The sequence below is a fragment of the Sapajus apella genome, unplaced genomic scaffold (assembly GCF_009761245.1).
Source record: "Sapajus apella isolate SASKATOON/1434 unplaced genomic scaffold, GSC_monkey_1.0 scaffold1, whole genome shotgun sequence".
Classification (NCBI taxonomy): domain Eukaryota; kingdom Metazoa; phylum Chordata; class Mammalia; order Primates; family Cebidae; genus Sapajus; species Sapajus apella.
Genome location: NW_022436941.1, coordinates 51,322,514 through 51,339,858, shown reverse-complemented (window position 1 = coordinate 51,339,858; position 17,345 = coordinate 51,322,514). Strand labels below are relative to the sequence as shown.

Below are 17,345 nucleotides of genomic sequence, written 5' to 3'. Positions count from 1 at the left end.
CTTGCATAATCTTTAACAATACAATAAACAATGTGCTGCATCTATATATACTTCCTTTGTGCCAAACTTCATTACTGAGTTTGGTAACTTTCATTCCAAGTCCAAAGAGAAGGCAATTTAAGTGACTTAACCTTGCTTGCTTTTAAACAGCTATATATTTGACTTGACCTGAACAGCAATCCATATGCTGAAATCGAACGTGAATTGTGAAATGTGTAGACTACCATGGCAGGGATATTACTTTTTGTCCACACCAATTAAGAAGCCCTCTGTCAAGCCAGCACTTTGGTGAAGGAAGGAAATGCACAAAGGTATACTCTGACAGCCATGCTTTAGCTCAAACTAATCCCAAGAATTAGTGGCTCAGAAGCATAACCCAGGGCAAATCAGTGTCTTTGGGGGGACTCATGGGAGCATCTTTCCACAGTGAACTAACTGATAAATCTTAAGACATCTACTTCAAGGTCACAGAACATGCTGTGAAATATTAAAATCCACCAGGCTCCACACGCTCCACCATATCAAACATGCTAATGACGTGAACTAACTTCATGAAACTTTAAACACACTGGTGTGACAGGAACGAGTCAGGAGTGATTTCAATAGCTGACGGCAAACCGATACGACTATCTAAAAAGTTACTTTTAGCAACAAACAAGGAAATCATGGAATTTAACGAAAAGAATGCACAACGAGCCTCAACTTCAGCCTTCAAAAAAAAAGGCACAGGGATAGATAGACACAGTGCCATGGAATATATTGATGCAGATTTTAGAGACAATACCAGGGTTTTCTATTTCCTCGAGAAATGTCAGGGGTACTTACATGAAGGAAGACCCGATCAGATTAGTCCTTGGGATATTTTCCTTTCTTAAGAGAGAGAGAAAGAGAAAAAAAAAAAACAATAATCTTTACTTCGTCCAGCGTTGAAGTGCTTCTCCACCTGATTCAAACATGCAGCCACGGCGACCCACACAGAACCTTCAAAGTCAATCCAATAGCAGCCCGAAGATGTCTGGGTGTACGCGTGTGCTCAAGTGTCTGTGACTGCGAGCAGAGCGAGCGGAGAGCTGGAGACGATGTGTGCGTGTGTGCGCGCGCGAGAGGAGCGCGCGCGAGGGGGGGGCGCGGGGCCGCGCATTCGCGCGCGCCAAGGCCGCTCCGAAGAGGAGGAGGAGGAGGAGGAAGAAGGAGGAGGAAGAGGAGGAGGAAGAGGAGGAGGAGGAGGAGGAGGAGAAAGTGGCTCTCAGCGGCCGGTCGGATTAAAAGTAACCAGACTCGTCCAGAAAACTGCGTCCAGGAAGGAAGTGACAGAAGACGAATGGGAAAAGGAGAACAGCTCACAGCGTTTGAAACATCGCGTAAAAAAGACTGGGGGGGGGGGGGGGGGGGGGGTGGGAAGGATACGGGGGGGGGAGGCGGGGGTGGCAGGGAAGACGGAGCACGCAGGGTTGGGGTTCTAAGCAGCACGTCCGATGAAGTGTCTTTTGCCTCCTTTTTTTCCCCCTTTATTTAATTTTGTCCTTGCCTTTGCTTCGCGCTGCCTTTTTCTCTCCGACTCTCTCTCTCCCCCACAATCCCAAACCGTTGACTCTCTCCTCGCGAGCTGGAGAAATCATCAGTTTCACTCTTGCAAAAGGGGGGCGGGACTAGACCTCGGAGCATTTTAATAAAACAAACATACAGCAGCTCCCTCCTCACCCCTCCAGTCTCAACTAGATTGATAAATTACTCCACTACACTACTTTAATTATGTATATGGTATGCAGAATAAATCACTGAACATCAGTACCTCAATCAAGCACTTTTAAATGATAATTGCATCTTGGTGAATCAATCTTTCCATTCCTGACATTTTGCTAATTTTAGTTTTACGGTGGGGTAATAGCACATGCTATACGCAAACCTAATGACAATTCTTTATTGCACGAAATGAAGACAACACGGCGAGCAGCGGCTCCCTGCTCCTCTCCCGGCGCCTCTGCGGAGGACGCTCGGAGAGAACCTCGTCTCCCGCTGCCGCGCGCTCGCTCCCGGGGGACGCTGCGAGCCTGCCAGCAGGAAAGTCCTTCTAAAGTCGGGATCTTTCCTCTGACCAATAGGAGCGCGACCCTAATAGTTGCTCTTGTGACTTTTCCCCCTTTTGGACACGCGTTAGCCACTTCTCTCTTCCACCGGTCGGTGCGCTCCTCCGTTACTCACGCGTAAAAGCCACGGTCCAGGATGTCTGCAGCACTCGATTCCAGCGTGCTTTTCCTGCACACCCAGAAGTCGCGGTTTTCACCCTGAGAGGCTGGAGCGCTAGACAGCGAGCCGAAAGGTTTCTCTAATGCTAGTAATGTACGAAATAATAAAATAATTACCGGTATTTGAGATCTCGACTTCATCGCGGGGCCATGAACTTTCTAATCAGTTTGGAAATATTTACCGAGGCAGCAGCTTCCTCGGAGATCCTCCCCCCGCTTCCTCCCACTCTATCTCTTCCACACCTTACTGGACTTCATCCAGGTCATTAACATGTAAACCAAACCAACTTCCCAAATGCATTAGGCTACCCTAGCCGATAGCTGATGACTTCACTTATCCTGAAGAGTTTCAGCTGCACAGGAAGCAGAAATAGAGACTGATAAGGGAGGATACTTACGTTAAGGTTAAAGCATGCTAAACACTTTTCCTTACCAAAAAATAGGTTTTAATATTTAGGAAAGGCTACTAGAGATTGGCACCTCCCGCCCTAACCAACTATTAATGTATACCACGCCCAATAAAGTCAAAGATAAAAATACATCAACTAGTATAGAATCACGAAAAGACAGGATTGCATGCCAGTAGAATTACAGATTACATAAAATGTTTAAATCAAATTAATTTTAAAAAATATTGTGAAAACAAGAAGAGAAAATTCATAGAACATGGAATGTATGAGCGTAGACAATACCAATATATTGAAACATCTAGCTAACTGAAGATATTTCCTCACTTTAGAAAATTCCCTTTCGCACTGTGTTTAACCCAATGACTAGTTGTATTTCCTGTAAAGTTCAGCAATATGCCTTCAGACGACTATTTTTATGTATGAGGACAGTATGGTTCAAAAAGCCTCCTGCTTCGATGTAGGAGTATTTGATGTCAGTACCTTTCCTTGGAAGAGTGGGCTCAACATTTAGGCAACGGTCCCAAGGCTTCACAAGGGGAAGGTTGATTTTATAGGCAAGTACAACTAGATCTGAACAATCTCCAAGCTTCCAGCTCATCATTGTGACTATCAGCACAGCTAAAACGATTCCCTCCCTTTTATTATAGGAATGCATCACAAACTGTCACAAAGCAAAACCCATCTGAAATAGTAGTATTTCTTGCAGATAAGCATCTACCATGTATTTTGTTTGCCAGTTTGTTTTTCAAATGGTGAGTTTGCCATTACCATGAATTCATTTTAATAATATGGCAGAGTGCCTCTGTCTCAGTTTCCATTCAAAGTACAACTTCTCTGAAAATCCAAAAATTTAAAGGGCAAAGATATTTGGAATACTAAGATTTGTCTATATATGGTGGTAAAAATAAAATTAATTTTCTTCAAGATTCACAAAGGTCCTGAAAAAGCAAAGCATTTGAAGGATCATCTAAATTTATTGCCATGATACCTAAAATTAACGCAGTGAATTATAGCTGTCTATTTGACATGAGCAAACACATAGCCAATGCATGAATTTCAGCCATGCTATTTTTGATGAATTATAGAGGGTATTTCTATTTACCACAGTGCATTTCAGTTTTAGATTTGTTTCCTTTCAAAAGGAAATTATATTATCTTTTCATATTTTAAATAAATATTTAATGATAAACTTAACAAACTCATAATTTTCAATGATAGTGCAAGCATTCAAAAATAAGTATAACCCCACACTGGATAATTTGAAAATAATTTGGATCTGGAAAGTATCACAGTTGGCTTTTTAAAATATAGGATTTTCCCCTTAGCAGATTTAGCTTCTTAATTATGTGTGACCTAAGTTGATATTACCATTAGTTTTCTTCCCATGAGCCTTTATAGTTGAAGCAGAAGAGAAAAGGTATGAAGAAATATACAATAGAAAATCACCTGAGATTTAAAATTATTCATGAGTAATCCACAAAGTAGTTAATCCAGAGTGTGCTTTGTATTCTTTAAATACTTCTGAACTTTTGTTTTGTTTTAGTTTTAGTTTTTTTTTTTTTTTTTTTTTTAAACTAAAATCATCCTGATCCTTGCCATCTAATGGTACTTAGGATCGGACTATTTTCTCATGCAGGGAGGAGCTTGTACTAAGTTTCAGGAGACCTGGATTCTCTATTTAATTCAAAATTTTTGCCATACTAAGGAATTCGTTCTTTCTAGGCTTCAGTTCGCTTATGTGTTAAATGAGCTCTCTAACCTATTCTAGTTCTATGATTGGTAAACAGAAAATGTTTCTACCGTTTAAACCAATTGCAAGGTAAGGTCTATCTAGTGAAATAATAGGTTACAATTCCTTTCAAAGAAAATTATGTCTGGGATTGATGTACTATTGGACCAGCTTTTTTTCTAATCCCAAATATTTCCTTCATTAAGTAATAAATGTTTTATTGTGAATGTAAATATACAGTCACTTGTTTTTTCCTCAAAAGAATTATGTGTAGCAATATATTTAATTAAAGTGCCATAGAAGTTACAGAGAGCATGCTCCTCGGGATTTTAACTCCAGGAAAAGCTAATATTGCAATTTCTGTTCAGAGCTGCATACCATCTTACTCCATCCTCCTCTCTTCACTACTTCCCCACATTAAAGCAGCAGTCCACTAAAGCCCTGTGCACTGGGTCTGCCTGCTTTTAAGCCTGGCCCACGCTGGGTGTAGCTCTTGAAGTGAGCTTTAAAAAATTATTTTAAAGTGAACTGGGGCGGTTGCCACAGCAACCCACCCTGAGATGAAGAAAGGCTATAGCTTAATCTACCCCTTAAGATTATTCAACTGTATAGTATTTGTTCCTCAGCCAGAATACTTTTAACACAAACATGATAAGTGAACATGGTAGTTTAGAAAAATCTAAAAAGTAGTAAGACACAAATTCCAATTGCATTACATATTTTAATCTTTGTCTAGTTACAGTATTGATGACATACAAGACTTCCCATGAATCAGAATAATTGTATAAGATATAGTACTTGCAAAAGTAGGCCCTGAAAGGTGACGTGATCTTTAAGCAAAATTGTGTGTCATTGCTTATAAAGTGTATAGTGGTCATTAAACTCTTTATTACTGTTACACACATCTATGCTGCAATACCTAAGGTCAAGGAGTCTGGCAGTTTTACCTTTATGGTAAATGATAAAACAAATGTGAGCACTTACCACATACACTTCTTTACTGCCACACTCATTTGCCTTCCGTTCTCTATTTCATCTCTTCATAGAAGTTACTTCACAGTTTGCAACTCTTCTTTGGCACCTGAAAATGTGGAAGTGCAAAAAAGTATATAGTATTTTGTCAGTGCTGATATGAAAGTACTTTCAAATAGATTTATTTCTGAAACTTCTAATCTGAAGTAACAATATTCTGATATTAAAGTGTTTTGAATATAATTGAAATTGTCATTAATTGTGATAATGATCTTTAATATAAATAGTGCGAAATATCTAAATTTCAAAAACTCACTAGGTGCAGCATTAACCCAAGCAGAATATACAACATATGAACTGTTTGTGATTGAGAATTTGCAATATACAAAGAATTTGTTATTTCAAGACATGGTTTACACATACCTAAGGATTCTATATTTATCTTTATTTCTGTACCTTCAGTTTTATATCTGAGAGAGAATTACAGAAGAAAGTCAAATCCATTATATCCCAAGCTAACACAATTTGTAAAATTGGGAAATGTTTGCAATGCACTTGAGGATGCTGAAAGGGCTTATTTTATGCATTGCCTAAAGGCCAATTTTAAATACTTTGGGATTAGTGATGTGTATTCAATACAGTTTATAATACTTTGGGATTAGTGATGTGTATTCAATACAGTTTATAAATTCTATTACCAGTAATACCTTATTCTTCCAAGCAGTGTTTAACTGTACTGAGCAGAGACAAATGCTCCTGTGTTCTGATTTCTGTTTTAGCCTAGCTTTCCATGACTTTGTGCACACAAATGAACCTTTCCTTGGGTTCGGACTGAGACTAGTCCCAGAAAGAGAACCAGCCTTGAGACATATCAGACCAGGTTGGTAAATATCTTATTTTCCCATTTGTAATAGAAGGAGGACTTTTCATAGTGAAGAATCACTTATAAAGCGTCCATATTTGGGTTGACTTCTCTGAGGTTTATTTTTATTTTAAGTTGCTTCAGAGTCAAAGAGAAATGAAGAATTTTGGCCAGTTTTACTTTACATGTGTTAGTTGAGTTTAGTCTTTTAGGCTCAGGCCCACAGTGAGTGAGGCCAAACTTGGTCTTGTAGTCACTACCAATCGATCTGGTGAATTCTCTTTTTCCAATTGTGCTTCATTTTACAGTCTATTAAGTGAGAATCATAATACACATCTCCCAGGGCCTATTACCTCACAGAAATGAAATCTTCATAAAATAACAACTGAAGGGTAAGGTAAGGCTGTGCATCTTTTTTTTTTTAAATGTCACTACAAATTATGATATATTTCTTCCTTTTCCTGTAATCAGGATGTCCAAATAAGGGTTGATCAGTAATTTGCTTGCAAGTGTGTGACTGATTCAGAAATACCCACATGCATGACTAAATTTAATGCGACTTTACCTTTACTTACAAAATTGTTAAATGTTGTTCATCGTAACATTGATTCTATCCCATTTCTTGAAATATCACAGAAACTGTCAATTTAAGGAATGGATTTTCACACTTCCCCTTTTAACTGCTTCTTTTAGATACCTTACTATGTGTGTGCTTTTTCATTAAAAAAAAATCTTTACCCAGGGACGGGGTGGAAGTGGGGGTTAAAAATCTCGTCCTGTGTTTTGGTGCCCACTTCTTTGTTTGGAAAGCAGAGCGCTGGGACTCAATCCGGGCGGCTCTCAAAGATCCAGACGAGGGACGCCCCTGGTTTCAGCAACTCACTCGGCTGAGTTATTGATTGCAGGCAGCAACAATCCCTCCGGTTGATTTGTGTGAAAAGTGAATCCGCGCTGGCTGGGCGTTCAGCAGAGGCGCAACAGCCGCAACGCCATCCAATTATTGCCGATCCTCCCCTCCAACACTGCTCTCATCACCTATCTACTCTTTTCTCAGCCCGTCTCTACTTCCCCCCACCCACTTTTCTCCCGGGCCGAAGGAGCTGAAGGGGCGGGGGTTCCTTCCTTGGAGTGTTTCTAGAGCTCGGAGGCTGCTAGTAGGGGGTGAGTGCGCCACGTGCGTGCGCCACGGGCGAGCAGCAGGCAGGCTCGGGGCCCTCCTGGGGACCTGCTGGACCTGGGTGCGACGAGGGGGCGGCCACGCTGGTTTCGCGTGGGGAAGAAAGGGGGTGTGCCGACTTGTATTTAGTTGGGGGTTGGCGACTTTATGGCTGGGGGAAAAGCGTCCGGTGGTTTGTTGGTAAAGAAGGTGCGTGGTGGGCCCTGGGGAATGGAGGAAGGCGCAACGGCTGTGGGTGGACTGTGGAAACGGGCGGTGACAGTGCCGGGGTAGTTGTCCTGCTGGTCTGCTTTTGGGATCCTGGAATAAAGAAAGGCGATCCCAAAGAGCTGGGGATGGGCTCCGAGCGACCCACGAAAATGCAAGGGCCCAGTAAAATGAACCCACCCATTAACAGTGCACAAAGCGCTGGCACACGGTCCGCGTCTGGTGACGCAGGCTGCCCGAAACGCTCCAACCATTTTGCAAGCCTGCGAGAGCAAGAGGGGCTCTGCAGGTCTAGCCGCCGCCCCTGTCCGGCTCTGGCCAGCCGTTTTTCACCTGACAGACCAATAGGAAAGAGCACGGGCCCCAAACTGGATTTTATAGTCTGAGTTCTCAGCATCTAAGGAATTATTTAAAAATAAAATAAAATAAAAAAAAAAAAGCCAACTCCTAGCTCTATTAAGCTAACTCGTGTGTGAGTTTTGGCTAGGAAAAGGCCACAAGGTAGAGCAAGAAGTAGCGTATTCAGGATAAAACACACACTCTAAAGACAAAACGGAAAACTTCCTTTCTCCTTGTACCCCCTTTATTTGTTAACACAGGGGAAAGGTGCTGGGATCTCTTGCAAAAACGCTGTCACGAAATGCAGATGTCTGTGCTTTCTTTGATTTGTCTGGGGAGCTGTTCCAAGGCACCAAGCATGGTGGAAAGATCGATGTTCCAAAGGCATTGTGGAGTACTCAATTATATCAAAGGTGTAAAAACGTTTATGTTATCATGTTCTTTAAGCACTTAGCGGCTACCAAGATGGTAGCCACTAGCCGCTTGTGGCTATATTTAAATGAGTTAAAATAAGATAAAATAAAAATAAGAAATTCAGTCCCTTAGTTCCACTAACCATGATTTAAGTGCTCAATAGCCACATGTGGCTAGTGGCTACCTTATTGGACAGCGACAAGTCGAACGTTCCCATCATTGCATAAAGTTCTACTGGAGAGTGCTGCTATAGAGTTTAAAATGAATGCTGGTTAAAAAAATAAATAAATTACGTTATGACTGATAACCAAATTTTAGGACACTCTTGGAGTTTCCGTTACTTGGCACTAGTGTGAGAAGCTTTAAAGTTAGAATTTCAGTATTTTATGCTGAAAGAGACCTTGGGGAACACCTCACCCAAGCACCTAATTTTTTTACAGGCAAGAGAAATTGGGCCCAGAGATGTTAAACGATGGCCCCCAAAGTCATGCCATTCATTTGGAAAGAAGACAGGGTCCCCTAACAGGGTCCAGTATACTTCGGGCCAGAGCAGGACATCTTGCTAGGCAAATTCACATTGTAGAAAGGCAGCCTGACCGAAAATTGTAGGCAAGAGTACCCTTTTACAAGAAAAAATACTGCTACGTATTCCTCCAGGAGGAAATTCCACTTAATAAAGAATACGGAGCGTGGGGAATAATACCATCTCCCAAACTAAAAATGTAGCATTGGTAGTGTCATAGAGTCATACAATGCCTTTTCTAAGAGGCTGATTGGGATAACATTGTGCTTAATTCTATTAAAAATTCCGAGGAAATGGGATTGTCCTCTTAAAGAGCTGAAAAACATTCTTAAGGTCAGGGAGGAAAGGTTTTATGTAAGGTGAAAATTGTTAGCAAAGCATAATCTTTCTCAAATTTGATAAAGATATCAGATAAGTTGATTATGATATACCTAGGATGGAGTTGGCTCAGAAATGTTAATAATGAACAAAACTTTATTATAAATTACACTATCTGAAACATATGAGGCAACGGAATACATCATGAAGATTTAGACAAAGCATAAGTTTTCTTGTTTTATTTTGTCTTTTGGTTTTGTTTTGTTTTTATGTCATGTTTGTCGTCTATATTTCTTATTGTTAATTAAGAGTGAACTGTTGGTATTAATTCTGCTCTTTTATGGCAATTACCTTTTAACTTAACCCTTAGTGAAGGATCCCCAAAGTGTTTAAATAAGAGTACTTATGAATATTAAATAATTTTAAATTAATAACAATACATTCCTTTAAAAGTATAGATTTACGTTTATATTTAAATTACTGTCTTTATTCCTCCTCTGAATTTACCATTTGCATGTGGTTCACCATTCTTCCTATTCTCCCTGAAATCCAGTATAGGGAAAATGTTTCACTTCTTCAAATGCTTGTAGACATGGTAGAAGTCCTCAGCTTTTCCATGGCTGACTATTGAGAAGGCTGGTTTGACTTGGAAGAGGCTGTGTTGCCAAAAGCCAGTTGGGTGTATCACATGGTAACTGTATGATTATGCATATGTTTTAAGAAAACTCTCTGTGTCTCAGTTTCCCCATTTGAAAATGTGGAACAAAATGTGCTACCCTCAACACTTTGTTATAAGGGTTAAATGAACCATTTGGTATAAAGCACAGGGCTGGGAAAGTGATAAACTGCAGTAAAAGTTAGCCATTCTTAATCTAATGCAAATACTATTAAATTTCTTATTCACCTATTCTGGGGTTATAACAGCAGAAAGAAGTGGGTCATCAGAGAGGTGGGCATTGGTTCAGGATGAGATTTACCTTTGAAGAGGTAGAAATTTCTTATGTCCTAAAATACCATTACTTAAGGGTACAGGCTCCCTTATTTCCCTTTCACTGACATCGTGCCTCTAGGATTTTTTTTTTTCTTAAGAGATGCTTTATTATACTTGTTAGCTACTTGGTTGCTGAAAAGGCACTGGAAACTCCGAGTTTATCCTGTTTTCACCCTGGTTGACCTTTGGAATGCTGTTGTCAGCCAAGATGACATTGATATCTTCAGTCTCCTGCTAGCTTGAATTCTTTAGGGCAGAGTCTGCTCAGATTGTCTCCTGATGTCATTCCAAATGTCTGATGGCCATCTATGGCAACTGGGCTGGGCATAAGCCTGCTGGGAAGGGGTAGCCCACAGAATGCCTAATGGAGAATTCTGTTCAAGAGGACCTAGGAGTAGTTCTCTTAGACATATGATCAACACTACAGCTGTGTTAAGGGACTGTAACATGTATTGAAAAACAGAAGCATAGTCATTTTGCATTTTTGGTTTGAATAAAGTCTCATAGATTCATAGGAAGTCATCAAAATTCCTACTGATTTCATGACTGATAAAAGTATGTATTACAGAAAGAAACAGACTTAGAGAATGTCAATAAAGATTTATATCTGATATTCATGCTAACACTAGTTAGTAAGTGAAGACCCCGAGTTAAGACAAAGAAGTTTAGAAAAGAGGGAATAAAGCTGCTGCATGGCAAATGTACCTTGTTCTCTCTTTCTGGGTAATTTTTTTCTTTCTTTATTTTTTGACTTTTATTTATTTATTTATACTTAATTTGTAGTTAAGTCTTTTCAATCAGTAATGTTCTTATTCGTAATAAAATGATATCTGGAGTATATGTGTAAAAATAATACGATCTTATTGGAATGTGGGTTGAAATGAATGTTCAAAGTACCTAACATTTAATGGCCACAGACTATTTGTCAGACTGTATCAATTGCTTTATAAACTTTAATTCATTTTATTCAAAGAACAACCTTTTAGACATGTACTTGTCCCCATTTTAAAGATTTTACAAACTAAAGCTATGAGGGCTGACATGACCTGCCCAGGGTCACACAGCTCATAAGTGCCAAAGGACATAAAACCAATATGTTTGTTTCCAATACTCTACCCTTAGCTATGATGCTATACTACTTCCTTGTATTCATAATATTTGCTCACTTATAGGGATAATATAATTGATATTTTGTCCCACCAGAAAATATTTCAGAGATACATATCTAAATGCATGTCATTCTTTTCAAGGTAGGCACTTTAGAAGGCTATTCATTTATTTCAGTAATGTTGTCTTTGCCCAAGTCTATTCAGAAATCTCCTCAGGGATTTGCTACACAGTCTTAAAACTGGTCTGATTGTTGGCAAATCTTTATTGTCGAGGTTGAAATTTTTGCCAAAATTAAATCCAAGCCAAATGTAGTAAACAAGATGAAAACTAAGATTTGATTATAAAGCATTAGATTATTTGATATTTGTCTCATAAATAGACACTAATTGAAGATCTAAAGGGAATTTCAAAGGTGTTTTTGATATGATTGTATAGCCTTTAAGGAGACAGTTTTGACAAGTAACACTCATAAAAGGTCTGGTAATTTTTTAAAAAGATGTTTTCACTAAATTAGTAGTTATATATCACATATAAACAGCACGGGAAATGTTCTTTTCAAAGAGTATAAAACGGGCAGGGGAGGGTAAATCAGACACTTTGGACCAGAATGCCCCTTTAGACACGAAATAACCAACCTTAGTTTTCTAAATGTCCTTTTTGTAAGATGGGGAAGGTGGCAGAACCTACCAATGATGATGATTTTGCTGAGAGAAGCACATGAAATTGTACTTCTCTGTCCACTTAGTGCCTCGCATATAGAAAATTCTCAATCAATGTTAACTGTTATATACCATTTCACTTCAAGAACTATCCCATATTCCTGGAAAACATATCAATGCTGTAGTTATCTAATGATATTTTAAAAGATGGCTTCTTTTCTATCAGTTTGGTGCTTCCAAACAGCTATTTTATGATAGTATTTGATATTTAAAGTAGATATAAACATATTTATGATTGTATGTTGATTAAGTGAATATGTGTTATACCAAGAATTCTTACATTTTGGATTGTTAACTATATCATCCTTGTCAGTGTTCCATATAATATTGTCTTTAGATAAACTTTTCTTTTTTTACTTATATAAACTTTTTTGGGGGTATTCTTATTGGATTTTATCAAACTTATGAGAGTAATTACGTACCCATTGCCCAGAATAAGACTCCAAAGTTTTATTTTTTGGTTACTTCAGACGTCTTCTAAATTACTTATTACGTAATCTTAAATGTAAGGGAACTGAGCGTAAATATGTTAAATTAGTGGCTTCCTATTAGATCCAAGTTAAATCCTCTTAATCAGCACTTTTATCCGTGTAGCATATGCACAACTGCAAGGTTGTGGAGGTTTGTCTTTGCATCCCTCTCTTCCCTGTAGTCACCTTCAGCAGGCCCTGCTTTCCCTTTGGCATGCTCCACTCGCCCAGCAGCAATTTTTGTAATCAATAATAGCTCTTTCACTAGTGCTTCTTTCTCCTCTGGGCCTTCCACTGATGCGACCTACAAGGTCTTTTCATCCCTCAGCCGCCCTTTATGTCCCGGGATTCTTTCCAACTATATTCTATCAGAGGAACTGGCCACTTCAGCCGCCTAATCCATGACATGCTATCAATGTGCAACCACTTTAAATGAACCTCTCTTCAAAAGTTTTCTGAAAATAATTAATAATCCAAAGGAGTAATAATCCATGCTTCCACAGATACCCTGTTGTGTTGGTCAGGAGGTGTTTTAGGGAGAACTTTAAGTGTGCCTCAGGTCCCTCCCGCCAGCAGCCACTTCATTTGTCCACACAGATCTAAGCCTTGGACGCAAGTAACTTGGAAACCTGGCTCTTACTTGAAGAAGCAGTTTTGTTTTTGAAAATGTTGGGATTGGAAGATGAACTCTCTGTCAGCAAAATATCAAGATACTCCGTGAAAATTTATATACTTAAAAAAATTGTACCTTGTTCCTCTGGCCTCTTTCTCTCTTCCCTCTTTGCAATATGAGGCACACAGCCAGTGCGGGTCCTTGTGGCATTGTGACTATGTTGTCACTCAGACTTAGCCTGTGTGCTGTCCCTTCTGCCCCCACCAAAGCCACCAGGGGTGTAATTAGTGATTATTTATCTGAAATGGCTTGAAGAGGGTTTAATAACTCTGTGAAGAGAATGGGTGCCTCTTGTTGGATGAAAGAAAGAATTTGAAAGGTTTGGGGAGAGGTTTAGTTAGGATTAGAGGGCAAATTTCATTCTGCCTTTTATCTCCTTTATTAAATCACAGATAAAGCTGCTTCCTTTGTGCAAAGATGGGGTACATAAACATTTCCCAACTTAGCATAGTCTTAAATCTGCAAATAAAGACTATTCATATCAAATGGAATACATTTTATATTAAATCATCATTCAAGATTTAGAATAAAGAAATAAGAGTCTAAGTAAAAGATTCTGAACACTAGTAAAGTAAGACACATTCTACAACTTTCTTATTCCTCTTCACCTCTTTAGCAATGGCTAAATAGCTAGCCAACAGATTTCCTCCCAGTTATTCCATTTCCTTCCTTCCTTCTTTCCTTTATGCATTCATTCATTATTTCCTTCCTTCCTTCCTTTGTCTTTCCTGCTTCCTCTCTTCATTATCAGCTGTAAATTCTTTATTATCAGTTTTGAACTCAGTAAAGACATACACACACACACACACACACACAATTGGTTATTAACAGGATTTTTCCTTTGCGTTGGAAAGTTACATTTTCCGTTTCAGAAACATAGGGTATTATTATTTTTTGATTTATCGGAATCACTTCAAAATAAAATATCATCACTAAAGGAGCTTATTTCTAAACAATTGATGATGCATGCTATACATAGTATGGCCATAAAATAACTTCTATGATTATTTTGTTATTAATCACTGTAATTACTCTTTGATTGCAATGATGATTAACTTACAATGAATAAGGTCTGCGCTTGTGTTGGTTATGTAGTATTTGTGAAGAATTTATGTTCATGCATCCACACAGTCTCACCTCATCCTTTCATAGCTGTGAGATTCTAGTCTGTGTAGTCTATGGCCACAAAATAAACTCATCCACAGGAGAATAGAGCCTGTGGTTTCTTTCACATTACCACTGGGCTATAACCTCTTAAACTCTGCAGGTCAGCGATGATTCATTGAGCATTCTAAAACTTGGTGAATGTGTATGCTGTATGCTCTCATACTTCCCATGGTAAGCACTGATTGTATTGTTTTAATGACTGTCCTGAAGAGTTCCCCCAAGCCTTTTCATCACAGTTCAAACTGTATTATTTAGCATCTTAAACTTAAGAAAACTTGAGAATGATTTTTTTCTGGCTTTTCACTAGTATTCAACGGCACTTATTTTCCAATCTACCTAAGATAATTAAAATAAATGAACCACTCAATACAGTAGTGTTTAATTATATCAGACAATACATTTAAAAGGCAAAGTCTATAGCTGTGTCTATATGCTCCCTTTGACCTTTTGGGACTTGGGATCACTCATTGTTAGTTTTCTTGTTACTGTAGAGCAGGAGAACTGATCCTCCTCACAAAAGAAGGCTCCTTTTAAGGATGTTAACAGGCTAGCACAAAGAACAGTTTATCAAAGTGCCTCAGAATCACCCAGGTGCATGTTAGAATGCAGATTCCTGGGCCCCGCCTCAGGCCCACTAAGCTGCTATCTCAGGGAATCTGCATTGTAACGGGCTCCTCAAATGGTTCTTGCATAGGACTTATTTGCCTGCCGCTCTCTTAGGATGAGGGGAAGCATGAGATCCACAGATCCCTCTAATGCCATAACTTTTTGTTCTCTCCATTTGTTATTTACTCCTGTTCTCTCCACTAATGTTAACAAATTCTGTGCAACTTTTAAAGTCATGAGAATCTTTCAAAATGGTAAGGTGAATCTTTGTTCAAAATTGTAAACGAGAAAAAAGAAGACACGCCACAATGCTCTGTCTGTTGTAATTAGAAAACTAGTTAAGCAATATGGAAACCTAATTATCTCAAATTTCTGTACAATTCTTCATCTTTGCTTATATGAGGGATAGCCCTTATCTTTTCTTGGATGGAATCTGCCCATTGGGTCCTGATACCTCAGCAAAACCTGTAAAACGGGCTTCAGATCCAGGGATCTCTACCATTGGTGACAAGGAACTCCCAAACATTTTCATGCTTCAGTGACTGTCAGCTGCTATGAGACTAGACTCCATGAAAATAGGACTGTCACTGGTCATAGTCACTTGAGGAATGTGGCTTCTTTGTAAAGAGATTTTTAATCAGTGCAAATGTTCCTTATGACCTCAGTAATCACCTCCGTCTGTCAAGCAGTCATAAAGAACCTGCACAACTTTGCCATCGTTGGCAACAGAGTGATCCATATCTTAGGTCTTTAACCTCTTTTGGATTAAGATTTCTTTTTTAAATACATTCATCATGTTTTAGTTCTGTCATTGTGGAAATAAAAATAGCAATCATAAATGATTATTACTCTTGTAAAACTATTGCTTTACAAGTTTCCTTAAAAATATTGAACTCTCCACCTATATTTATCCATTATTTCAATCCATTTATTCATCAAACATAACCAAAATACTTACATGTAGCAGACATACTGTACTAGGATTCAGATACTTTGAACACTGTTTCTTGTTCCAACATTCTCCTGACCTAAACAAATACATTATCATGTTGGCTTACAGCAGTGTGTGTGTAGAATATCTTTTTAAGTTTGCAAATTGTCCTCTTATTCTATAAAATTAAAAGTATGAAATGACCATTCAGTCCTTTTTGTCAATTCAGCCTTACCGTGCATACTGAAAGGTTCAAAGCTTCGCATCATAATATAATTTTGAGAATGAGACTTTTGTATTACGTTACTAGGGTTCCCAAGTAGAAAAAATATGACCTGCTGGTCTGGAGTGTATTGCAAAGTGATTTTGTTTTGCCCACTGACTTCACAGGCTAGATACTGTGTCAGCTTTAATGACTTGGAATGCCTATATGGTGGGCTACTTATAGCAATAGGGACAGTGTGGGGCATGTCACTGCAGACAGGAACCCACTGATAATGATCCAGATTCCTTTTGAGACTTCCTCACATAAAACAGAGGAAATATCTTTCATTGGATAACTAAAACTTCCTTTCCTCTGATTTGTACATTACTGAGCAAAAGGGCCCATCCATTGAGTAGCGTCACAGAAGTTAAGTGATGTGTTTCCAGTCACAAAATTACTTTGCAGTGAAACAGAGAGCCCAACTCAAATCTTCCTACTTCTGCTCTGGTGCTCTTTGAAGAACACTCTTCAACTCTAATGAGGAGGCCTTTATCATCAGAGGCAGATAAGGGACAAGTCACTCATTTTCACTAAAACCCCTTTGGGATGCAGAGCAATGATTAAACTTACTTGAAAGTCTTGTGCTTTTGCACGTTTTGCTTCCACACTCCTATCTTTCAAATTGCTAGAAATGGATGTTATTTACTGATTATTTTGCTTGCAATTGATTTGCATACTGCTATTGCATATTGTTAAATGGTTTGTTGATTAATGACTAATGTTGATTTGAACTAAATGTAATGGAATAAGCAAATACATTTTCAAATTTAGATATACAATTTAGTTGCTAAATGATGTTGTTAGTCAGACTTTAAAATATTGATTATTTTAGATAAATCCCTTGCAGAGGAAACCTGGCCACAATTTCCTCCTATATTTTATCTCAATATTTTAAGCTTTATCGCTTCTTTTCTTCTTATTAATTTGTATGTCTGAGTTTTAAAGCTGACATTTCTTATAAGCAAGTACTGCTCCAAAGCCCAGGACTAAGATAAATTCTTTTAAATTCAGAATGTGATAGATTTCAACTAAACAATTTCTTTTCCGGAGATCCATAAGACAAATATTTGGCTTGAATATTAATATTTTCATAACCCTGACTGGATTAATATATTGCACAAATGTCATCAACAAATTATATAAATATCAAATACTTACTAATATAATGAATAATTTTGGAATTATATAAGATTGTTATATTAATACAGGATTATTG

General features: G+C 38.4%; 1 protein-coding gene across 22 annotated transcripts in view; it reads right to left on the bottom strand.

The window, feature by feature from the left end:
• Positions 1-17,345, bottom strand: part of MEF2C (myocyte enhancer factor 2C) — a 181,320-nt gene that overhangs the window by 160,081 nt on the left and 3,894 nt on the right. For 14 of the 22 annotated variants that reach the window (XM_032277103.1, XM_032278601.1, XM_032278256.1 and 11 more), the window contains exon 1: positions 826-1,337. The gene's annotated coding sequence lies outside the window, so the exon portion shown is untranslated. Of the gene's footprint in view, positions 1-825; positions 1,338-2,363; positions 2,675-5,369; positions 5,467-6,957; positions 7,278-17,345 lie in introns of those variants that run through there. The other 8 variants (XM_032278427.1, XM_032277247.1, XM_032277232.1 and 5 more) reach the window with 5 other exon arrangements.